The sequence below is a fragment of the Pelobates fuscus genome, chromosome 5 (genome assembly GCF_036172605.1).
Source record: "Pelobates fuscus isolate aPelFus1 chromosome 5, aPelFus1.pri, whole genome shotgun sequence".
Classification (NCBI taxonomy): domain Eukaryota; kingdom Metazoa; phylum Chordata; class Amphibia; order Anura; family Pelobatidae; genus Pelobates; species Pelobates fuscus.
In genome coordinates, this window is record NC_086321.1 from 339047429 (window position 1) to 339057155 (window position 9727).

Here is a 9727-nt window from a genome sequence, read left to right on the forward strand (position 1 = left end):
CAGGGAGACACTGAACTTTCCTCATAGAGATGCATTGATTCAATGTATCTCTATGAGGAGATGCTGATTGGCCAGGGCTGTGTTTGGCTTGTGCTGGTTCTGCCCCTGATCTGCCTCCTTGACAAGCTCAGCCAATCCAATGCTTTTCTATGGGAATTTATTGTGATTGGCTGATCGAATCTGTTTCCAAATTTGTAAACTTTTGCCTACACTTTTAAAGGGAAACTGTATGCAGCTTAATGTAGTGGTTCTGGTGTCCATAACATGTCCCTGCAGGCATTTCAATGTAAACACTGCCTTTTCAGAGAATTGCTGCCTAGGAAGCACTGCCATTCAGCCTCTTCATGCTCTGTATAGAGAGGCTGAACGTTCCCCACAGAAATGCATTGATTCAATGCATCTCTATGAGGAACTGCTGATTGGCGCAACCGTGGAGGCGGGACCTGCAATGGCAAGACCATCGCGTTGTGGGGAAAAAGGGTAAGTAAAATCACCTTTTTACTAAGTTCGGAGGGGGGACAGTCACTTAAACAGCCACTTTAGGAATATAGTGTCAGGAATACATGTTTGTTCCTTTAAGTAAATAAACCTGTGTGAGGCAGACCAGGTGCAACTACTCAACAGAATTGGCAGCAGAGAGGTCGGGAAAGGAAGGTCAGTTTGTGCTGAGAGCCTATATGTGTGAGATGAGGTCTGTCTGTTTTAACTGCTATTTGAAAAATTAGATATGTGCTATAGCATATTTATTCGCTATGAAATGTAAAAGGCACCTTTTTCTCATCCTCAGATTAGAATGTGTGATTAGCTGTGATGTGACTACTTTGACAATGGATTGTTATATATGGAGTATTGTATACCCCATAAAACGTAGTCATGTGAGCTCTCTTATTACAATCCATGTTTCTGTTTGTGTATGTGTGTATATTTAGATTCACCCCCCATGCTTTCTAGAGCACATATCGTTTATACAAATTGATGGACAACATATAGAAAGTGTTTTGCTTGCAGTATGTAGAAGTCAAATGCTGCAGGTTGTAAATCAGGAATCCTGCAGCGTATACATTATCCATACAGGGCAGCATTATCCATGTGCTACCAATCAACATGATGAAATTATACTCACCACCACGGCATTCATGAGATATATACGATCCCTGCTAACAATGCTGGGTCTCAAACCTACCCACTACTCGGGTCACTCGTTTCGCATAGGAGCAGCCTCCACCGCATCCAGCGCTAATGTACCAGTACACGTCATCAAGGCATTGGGACGTTGGAAATCATCTGCCTATGCTACATATATCCCCAAGCCAACACAAGAAATAAGAAATGCTTTTAAAGCCATATCCGGATAAATTGTATATATTGTTGACTGTAATAAATCTTTTGTTATTCATTTTTGCCCTCTTTATTTACAGGCCTACCGTATCGTCGGTATCGGCACACCACAACCGACTTGCTCTTTTATACTATTCCCATTTCTTACTGAAGTCTCACTTCTTATACAAGTACTTTGCCCCTTACACAAGTAATAAGGCCGTTTGGCCTGTATTTGTGGGAGGGGCTTAAGTTAACTCACCACCCTATATAAGCTACACCCCTTACCTGACTCCTTACCGATCAAGGTCAGCGTCTGAATGCCCCTCCCACCCACTCCTCATTTCAACACTTTTCTCTTCTTTCCATTTTCTTTACTCTCATACTACTTGGTGGGCCCTCTTTATTTACAGGCCTACCGTATCGTCGGTATCGGCACACCACAACCGACTTGCTCTTTTATACTATTCCCATTTCTTACTGAAGTCTCACTTCTTATACAAGTACTTTGCCCCTTACACAAATATATATATATATATATATATAACATACTATTGGAAGTATAGTTTAACACTCCCTTCTGACACAGGTGTTCATTAATGGCATCCAAGGAGACTTGTAAATTGCATGGTCGTCTTAATTTCTAGACCAGGGGTAGGCAACCTTCGGGGCTACAGATGTTTTGGACTGCATCTCCCATAATGCTTTTACAGCCACAATGCTGACAAAGTATCAAGGGAAATGTAGTCCAAAACATCTGGAGTGCCAAAGGTTGCCTACCCCTGTTCTAGACAAATGTTTGTTGCTATGGAAATAGTTAAAAACAAAAAAAGTGTAGTGAAGGTAAAAAGTTTCCAATATATGTATATCTAAAATGTGCTACTACAGTTATACAATGCCATATCATATATTAAGGGTAAAAACATCTCTGACTCAAATGTTTGAAAAGCAGCCATCACGCTTATAGATATACATTAATCCCAGCGGATATATCTCACTAAAGATTTGACCTTAATTTTTTCAAGTGCTCTGTGCACTTAGGAGATTATTGATGTAGGGAACTGACATTCCAGTGACAAAATGGCTCAAGCATTCTTCCCACTGCTCTCTCGGCGCGGAGTACAATTATAAGATTGTGTGCATTTGGTAGTTCGTGTATTCTTTGTAAAACCGAATTGTGTGGTTCGTGCGAAAGTGTAACTACAAAAAGAAATAGAATGTCTGTTTATAAATGTAACTAGTTAATTAAAAAGAAATATATGTTTTTGTTCTGTCGTCATAAAAGACTATATTAAAATCCCACAGGTCCCAGGCAGGTAACCAATTCGGTACCTCGCTTAACATTTTCCGAAGTGTTACATTGGGACAGGTAGTGGAAGAGCGTGTTGGGCATGTCTGTGATCCATTTGCAATACCGGTAATGTCCAAAATTGAGTAGTTCCACCTAGAGAAGGGCTGCCCAAAGAAGGGCTATGTTAATCTGGTGTGAATGCATTCCAAGCTGACAGTCTTCAATAAAGGACAAAAGCAGGACCTCAGGTTACTAAATCGGGCCAGTTGGGAGGTCTGCAATTGTCTCTATAATTTATTAATGGTTATGCGGTGCTCAGCCTGTACTGTGCACGGAGGCTGGGTTTCATATTCTACGCACAGCTTCAAAGCCAGATATTTGGCATCACAATTACATAGGAAGTGAGGTTTGCTATATGTCACACATGTATGATATAACAATAGAAGTGGAAATTCAGCTTATCTTATAAGGCTCATCACATTTATCAGATCCTAATTTGTCAGTTGTCCTAATATGAATTGAAATAGATATCTCTAATGTGGAAGTGACACATGAGCAATAGGTAAGCAGGAGGCTGTTGTGCAGGTGCCCTAAAAAGGACACTATAGGTACCCAGCCCACTTCATCACACTGAAGAGGTCTGGGTGTCCCCTTAACCCTGCAATGTAAAGCGTTGCAGCTTTAGAGAAACTACTTCCCAAATAGCCACTAGAGGCGCATCCTCGAGTTTGACACTTTGCATGAGGATGTCCAGTGTCCTCAAACTTCCTGTAGGAAAGCATTGAGTCTGTTCATTCCTGTGCGGAAACCCTTTATTTGCCGCGAGGGCACAGGGGCAGAGGGAACACTTTAGTGTTAGGAATACAAAACTGTATTCCTATCACTATAGTGTTCCTTTAAGCACCACAGGTTTTGGTGGAACTGCTTAAAAAAAAACAAAAAATATAATGATTTAATTAACTTTTTCCAGCACCAAGATTCCACCGAACATACACCTGAATCTCACTTAGTGAGAGATATGATCACAGAGTGATTTTATTGGCACTGAATCCATTCACTGCATTTGCATTAAAAAAAGCCAGGGCCGCCATCAGGGGGTGACAACCATAACAGTTGTCACGGGCCTGGCGGCCCTGGGGGCCCCCTCCTTCAGGGGCCCGGTTAGCGCTGTGGCCGTTGTAAAGCGCGACTGGGCCCCTTTAAAAAAAAAAAAGAGCAGCCGCAGCAAGTGCTGCTGGGAGGAAGTAGTCACTTCCTCCCAGCTCACTCCGCGCGGCAATGAGGGAGAGCCAGCCGACTACTCCCATCAGCCCCAGCCACCCTCCTGCAAAGAAAAGGTAAGAGACAGGAGGGTGACTGGAAAATGAGCTGTGTGTGTGCATGTATGTATGTATGTCTGTAAAAGCTACATTGATCCCTTGAAGGGTTATTCCAAACACTTCAGCATTTACAAGTGGTTATGGTGGCAGAAATCTGTACACGCAGCATTTGAGTTTGAAACTCTGCACATCTAGATATAGTTGCACTTGTGTGCCAGGGGCTAGTTGCAACTCACCTGTCAGTCTGGGTCCCCAGGTATTCAATGTTAAATCCCTGCTGACACCAAGTAGTACCACTAGGATATTTAAATCTGCATTTAAAGTGCTGCAGCTTGTCCGCTTGGGGTCACCAAGTATACCTCCAGCTGACAGTGGGGAGCTGCTAGTAAAATAATGCATGACAGAATTATTCCTTAATGGGTTCTAAGGCATATCTCCCAAACATTTCAAATTGACAAAGAAGGACGCTTTTATTTTATGGGTTATGTGGCCAAGGGCAGAACTGTTCTGAGAAATTTTAGGTATCTTACTAATAACAAGTTAAGCAACAAAAATGATATTTTGAACAAGAATAATGTATCATATTTATACAGACTGATTTGTAAACACATTCATTTCAGTATAAAGACACATTACTGTGAGAATTATTGCTGTGGAACTCTGTTATACACTCAGATACACCAACAATATGGAGCTCCTAGAAAAGATAACATTGCATTAAAAAAGTGGAACAGATGGTGTGATGGAGCTCCTGTACTCCAACCGAATACCTCAGCCCAATACGCTTCCCAGTCATTGGGGAGGGAGCCCGGAACTTTTCCACCTGACCAGACTCTTCACCCAAGTGGGTATTGTCCCCTCTGCCTATTTCTTGGCAGCTTTCCTTCCACATGGGTATCATACCCTCTGCCTATTCCACGGCAGCCCTCGGATTTTTGTTCAAAATAGGGATTTCCCCTTCTAAATAGGGACACTTGAGATGTATGTTAAGGGAAGGACAACCATAACCAAATAATTCCGTCATTGGTCTTTAACCCCTTAAGGACACATGACATGTGTGGCAGGTCATGATTCCCTTTTATTCCAGAAGTTTGGTCCTTAAGGGGTTAAAGGGTCAAACAGACATAGCAGAGCCTGGCTCTACCTACTGGTTTAAAGCTAACCATGTATTAATGGTCTCATTTAAACCAGGCTTCGATCTCTCGTTGCAGTGGTTAAAGTTCCCCTTTAAATGGCTTATTGCAAATCAATGATCATTCCTTACGATCCAGAATAACTTTGCTTTTTTTTATTAAATAATGTATTGGTGGTTTATGGCTTACGTCCAGCATCAATCCATTAGTGTTCTTTATTTGCATTAAAACTGGACTTGTCAGTTAAGTGCTGTGTAACTATTTATTGCCTAATTCCATTAACAAAATTAAATTTATTCCAGAAAGACAAATGTGGATTTTTTTCTCTGTGTTTTGACTTTAAAGAGACATTGGAACTTAGCAGAGTTGAAATTTGTTCTTTCGTTTTTAATAAAATTAATCTATTTCAAATAGGCCCTAGGCAGAAATGCTTGCCGTTCAAGCGCAGATCCAGAACCTAATCTTGGGAGGGGCACTGGTATGGGGGGGGGCTCTTGGGCTATTCAGATGACAGGGAGGGTTTGTACCCTTACTCCCCATGCTGTTGGTGAAGTGGGTGTACGGGCTTAGTCCTTGCTGTAGGAGGCCCTCAGCTAGAGATATGTGCATAGTCTCGAGACGGTGGCGGTGAAGGGGGCCTGTTAGCGGGCAGCGAGAGATGCGCCCTACTAAGGGAGATGTGGGCTCTGCTGCCGGGGGGGGGGGGGGGGTTCCCATACTTTGAGGAAGTGTGGGTACGTGTTGCGCACCTGAGCCGTCAGCTTGTCCATGAGGCAAGCCTCTTTGATGTTCTGTATTACTTTGTCCATGTGCGGGGTATCCGTTTGTAGCCACGTCAGTGCTAAGGCCCTCCTGGCTGCTAAGTTTATTTTGTTTAGGAGCTTCTGTTCTTTGTTGGGAAGAGTGTCTAGTGGTTTGGCTATAAGAAATTTCCAGGGATCTGGTCGTATTGGTTTTTTGAGTATATTTGTTAGGAGTCTGGCCACGTCCTCCCAGTAACGGGTAAGTTTCGGACATGTCCACCACATGTGCAAATAGGTCCCCTTGTCCCCGCAGCCTCTCCAGCATATGTCTGTGGGGGTCTTGCCCATTCGGTGCAGTTTTACAGGGGTTGTGTACCACCTCATAAGTGTCTTGTAGCACTGTTCTTGGTGTACAACACAGATTGAGGATTTGGCTGCAGCTTCCCAGATGTCCTGCCACTCCCCGCCCTCTAGTGTCTGTTGAAGATCAGCTTCCCATTGCAGTATGTAAGAGGGTGTCTGGGTATCTTTGGTAGGTGCGCTTAGCTGGACATAGAGGCGTGTGATAAGGCCGGCACGTGGTCCCTCAGCCATACAGAGTGTTTCAAAAAATGTGGGCTTAAGTCTCGCCGCCTTTGCTACGATGAGTGTTTTGGCGAAGTCCCTGAGCTGGATATATCGGAAGTAATCTTTTGAGGCGAGCGGGGCCAAGGTTTTCAAGTTTTCAAATGTGCAGAAAGTATCTGCCTGGAACAGGTGGCAGTAGCGTTGTACACCCATGTCCGCCAGGCCCCGAAAGTCCCTCGGTGGGAACGCTTTATTTCGGAGACATGGAGTCAAGGGTGATGTAGGGTAGGTAAGTGCGTATTTGTGTGCCGTGGCATTCCAAACTCTGATAGAGTTTAGGAGGGCCGGGCATGTAGTATGCAGGTCAGGGCGGTCTGCTTTGGGCACCCATATCCAAAATTGCGGTAGGTCGGTTCTCATGAGGAGCGTTTCTAAGTCGACCCATCCATTCAATTATTTGAGCTAAGTGAGCTGAGAGGTAATATAGGTGGAGGTTTGGAAGGCCTAGACCTCCTTTGCTCTTAGGTGTGTACATTGTGTGTCGTGCCACTCGATGTCTTTTCCCGGCCCAGACAAAATTGTCTATCGCTGTTTGGAGCGCTTGTAGATCGTTTTTGGATACTGCTACCGGCAACGCCTGAAAAAGGAACAGTAGGCGCGGCATGAGATTCATCTTAATAGTGTGTAGTCTACCCAGCCACGAGATAGGTTTGTCATGCCACCTGTCTATGTCCTGACGTAAGGTGGTTAGCAACCTGTGGTGGTTCTCAGCATATAAATCAGAATAGTTTGGCGTAAGTTTGACTCCCAAGTATTTGATGGCTTGTGTACTGATTTTCAGGTCAGTCGCATGGCACAGCCACCGGACCTCGTCCTCGGAGAGGCCTAGGGGCATGCCAACCAACTTTTCTAAGTTTACTTTATAACCAGACACCAGTTGGTACGTGCGTAAGATGCGGAGAACATGTGGGATTGACTTTGTGGGGTCTGTAATGGTGAGCAACACGTCGTCCGCGTAGGCCGATATTTTGAACTCCTCAGCCGCGATTTTGATGCCCCCAATTCCCCTCTCCGTTCTGATCAGGTGCAGTAAGGGTTCAAGTGCCAGAATGAACAGGAGGGGGGAGAGGGGGCAACCCTGACGGGTACCGTTTTTGAGGTCAAAGGGCCGGGGGTACGTGCCAGGGAGTGAGATTTGGGCTCTTGGGACCGCGTAGAGCGCTCGGGTGGCCCTCACGAACATGGGAGGCAGCTGCATCTTTTCTAATACTGAGAACATATATGGCCATTGGATCCTGTCAAAGGCCTTCTCTGCATCCAGAGAGAGGACCAGAGAAGGTGTTTGTGTCTTGTTTGCCCACCACATTAGGTCTACCGCGCGTCTTGTGTTTTCGTAGAGCTGTCTGGTCGGGACAAACCCCACCTGATCAGCGTGTACGAGTCTAGCTAGTACCGAATTGAGTCTGATGGCAAGAATCTTTGCGTACACTTTTAAGTCGAAGTTGATAAGGGATATAGGGCGGTAATTTGCTACATTTGTGTTATCTCTGTCCGGTTTGGGGATGAGTGCTATGTCAGCCGTAGACAAGTCAGCGTTAGGTGAGTCTCCGTCAGTCCAGGCTTTGTACATAGCTTCCATGTGGGGTAGCAGTTGGTCTCTGAAAGTCTTGTAATAGGAACCATCAAAGCCATCCAGTCCCGGGGCTTTACCCCCTTTGAGGTCCGCGATGGCCCTGCTGATTTCAGCGGTTTCTATAGGCTCCCCCAAATGGGCTGTGGCCTCTGCAGAGAGGTTCGGCAATTTGGCGCTCTGTAGGAAGTTGTTGATTTGTGCCATGTATGTATCGTTATCGGGTGTGAGTGCTGGAGAGTGATTGTAAATCTGAGTGAAAAACTTTGTGAATTCCCACTTAATGTCAGTGGGGCTATTAAGGACTTGGCCTTGCATCTTTAATGGACATGATGTTGTTGGCTGTCCGTTTGGGTCTAAGAGCTCTTGCTAGTAACGTGTCCATTTTATTTGATTTTTCATAAAATAGACGTTTTGCGTGGATCATGTCCCTGCTCACCTCGTCCAGCATTAGTTCCCTAATTTGTCTCCTAATGCCGGTCAGTTCCCTAGCGGAGCGGGAGGTCGCTTGTTGTGTTGCATTTCAGTTTTTCTTAGTGATTTTTGGAGGGCTAAAAACTGTTTTTTTTTTTTATTTCTTTAGGAATGTGGCCGTCCTAATCAAAATTCCCCTGATCACCGGTTTATGGGCTGCCCATAATGTCGTGGGCGATATCTCGGGGGAGCAGTTTTCCTGGAAATAACGAGTTATTTCCTGTTGTATGGCTTCCCTCGTCTGGGGGTTTTTAAGTAGAGGCGTTTAGTCTCCACTTCCAGGGGGCGCGTGGGCCTGGTATTGTGAGTGTGAGTGCGATGTCCGCATGGTCGGACCAGGATATCAGGTTTATCTCCGAGGTCTTGACAGTTGGCATGGCTAGCTGGTTGACTAGGAAAAGATCTATTCTGGAGTAGGTGGCGTGGACTGCTGAATAGAATGTATAGTCTCGCTCGCTTGGGTGCTGGATCCTCCAGGGGTCCAGTAGACCTGTTTGGTTCATGAAGGTGTGTAAAAGTCTGTCCTGACCCCCTCTGTTCTGTGACCTAGGGAGGTGACGCCCCCCTCCCCGATCTGAGGCCGGGCACGGCGTTGCATTTAAGTCCCCTCCTAAGATTAAGATCCCTCTAGGAAGCTGTTTGATCAATGACTCTAGGGTGGACCAAAATTCTTTGCTCGGGGTGTTAGGGGCGTAGACATTTATCAGGTGGTATGTGTTTGCATGAAGCGTACCCGACAAGACCACGTACCGGCCCTCTGTGTCACTATGCACCTTGGTAATGTTTATCGGGCATTTTTTGTGTAAAAGTATGTCAACACCGTTCCTCTTACATAGTGCCCTGGAAGTAAATGCCCTGGTATATAGGTGGTTGGTTAGTTGTGTCTTAGCTGTGCGGGGCAGATGTGTTTCCTGTATGAAGGCTACCTCTGTTTTCTGTCTTCTAAGTTCACGGAAGAGAAGTCTCCGTTTGTTTGGGCTGTTGAGCCCATTGACATTAAGTGAGGTGATTTTTAGTTCCATAGTGGTGTTGTGGTGTCAGCGTACCTTATCTGTCCGACGCGGTGCGTTCACATGTCTGAGGAGGGTGGGTCGGTAAGGTCTGTGGCCCCCGGCAGCAGGCCCCTCAGGTTGTTTCAGGGCGAAGGTGCAGGGGTAAAAAAGGGGGGGGGAGGGGGATTATGTTAGGCCAATGGGAGGTCTCTGTTCCCCTTGAGAAGAAAAGGAAAGGAGTTAAGATAAATCAACAAGTAT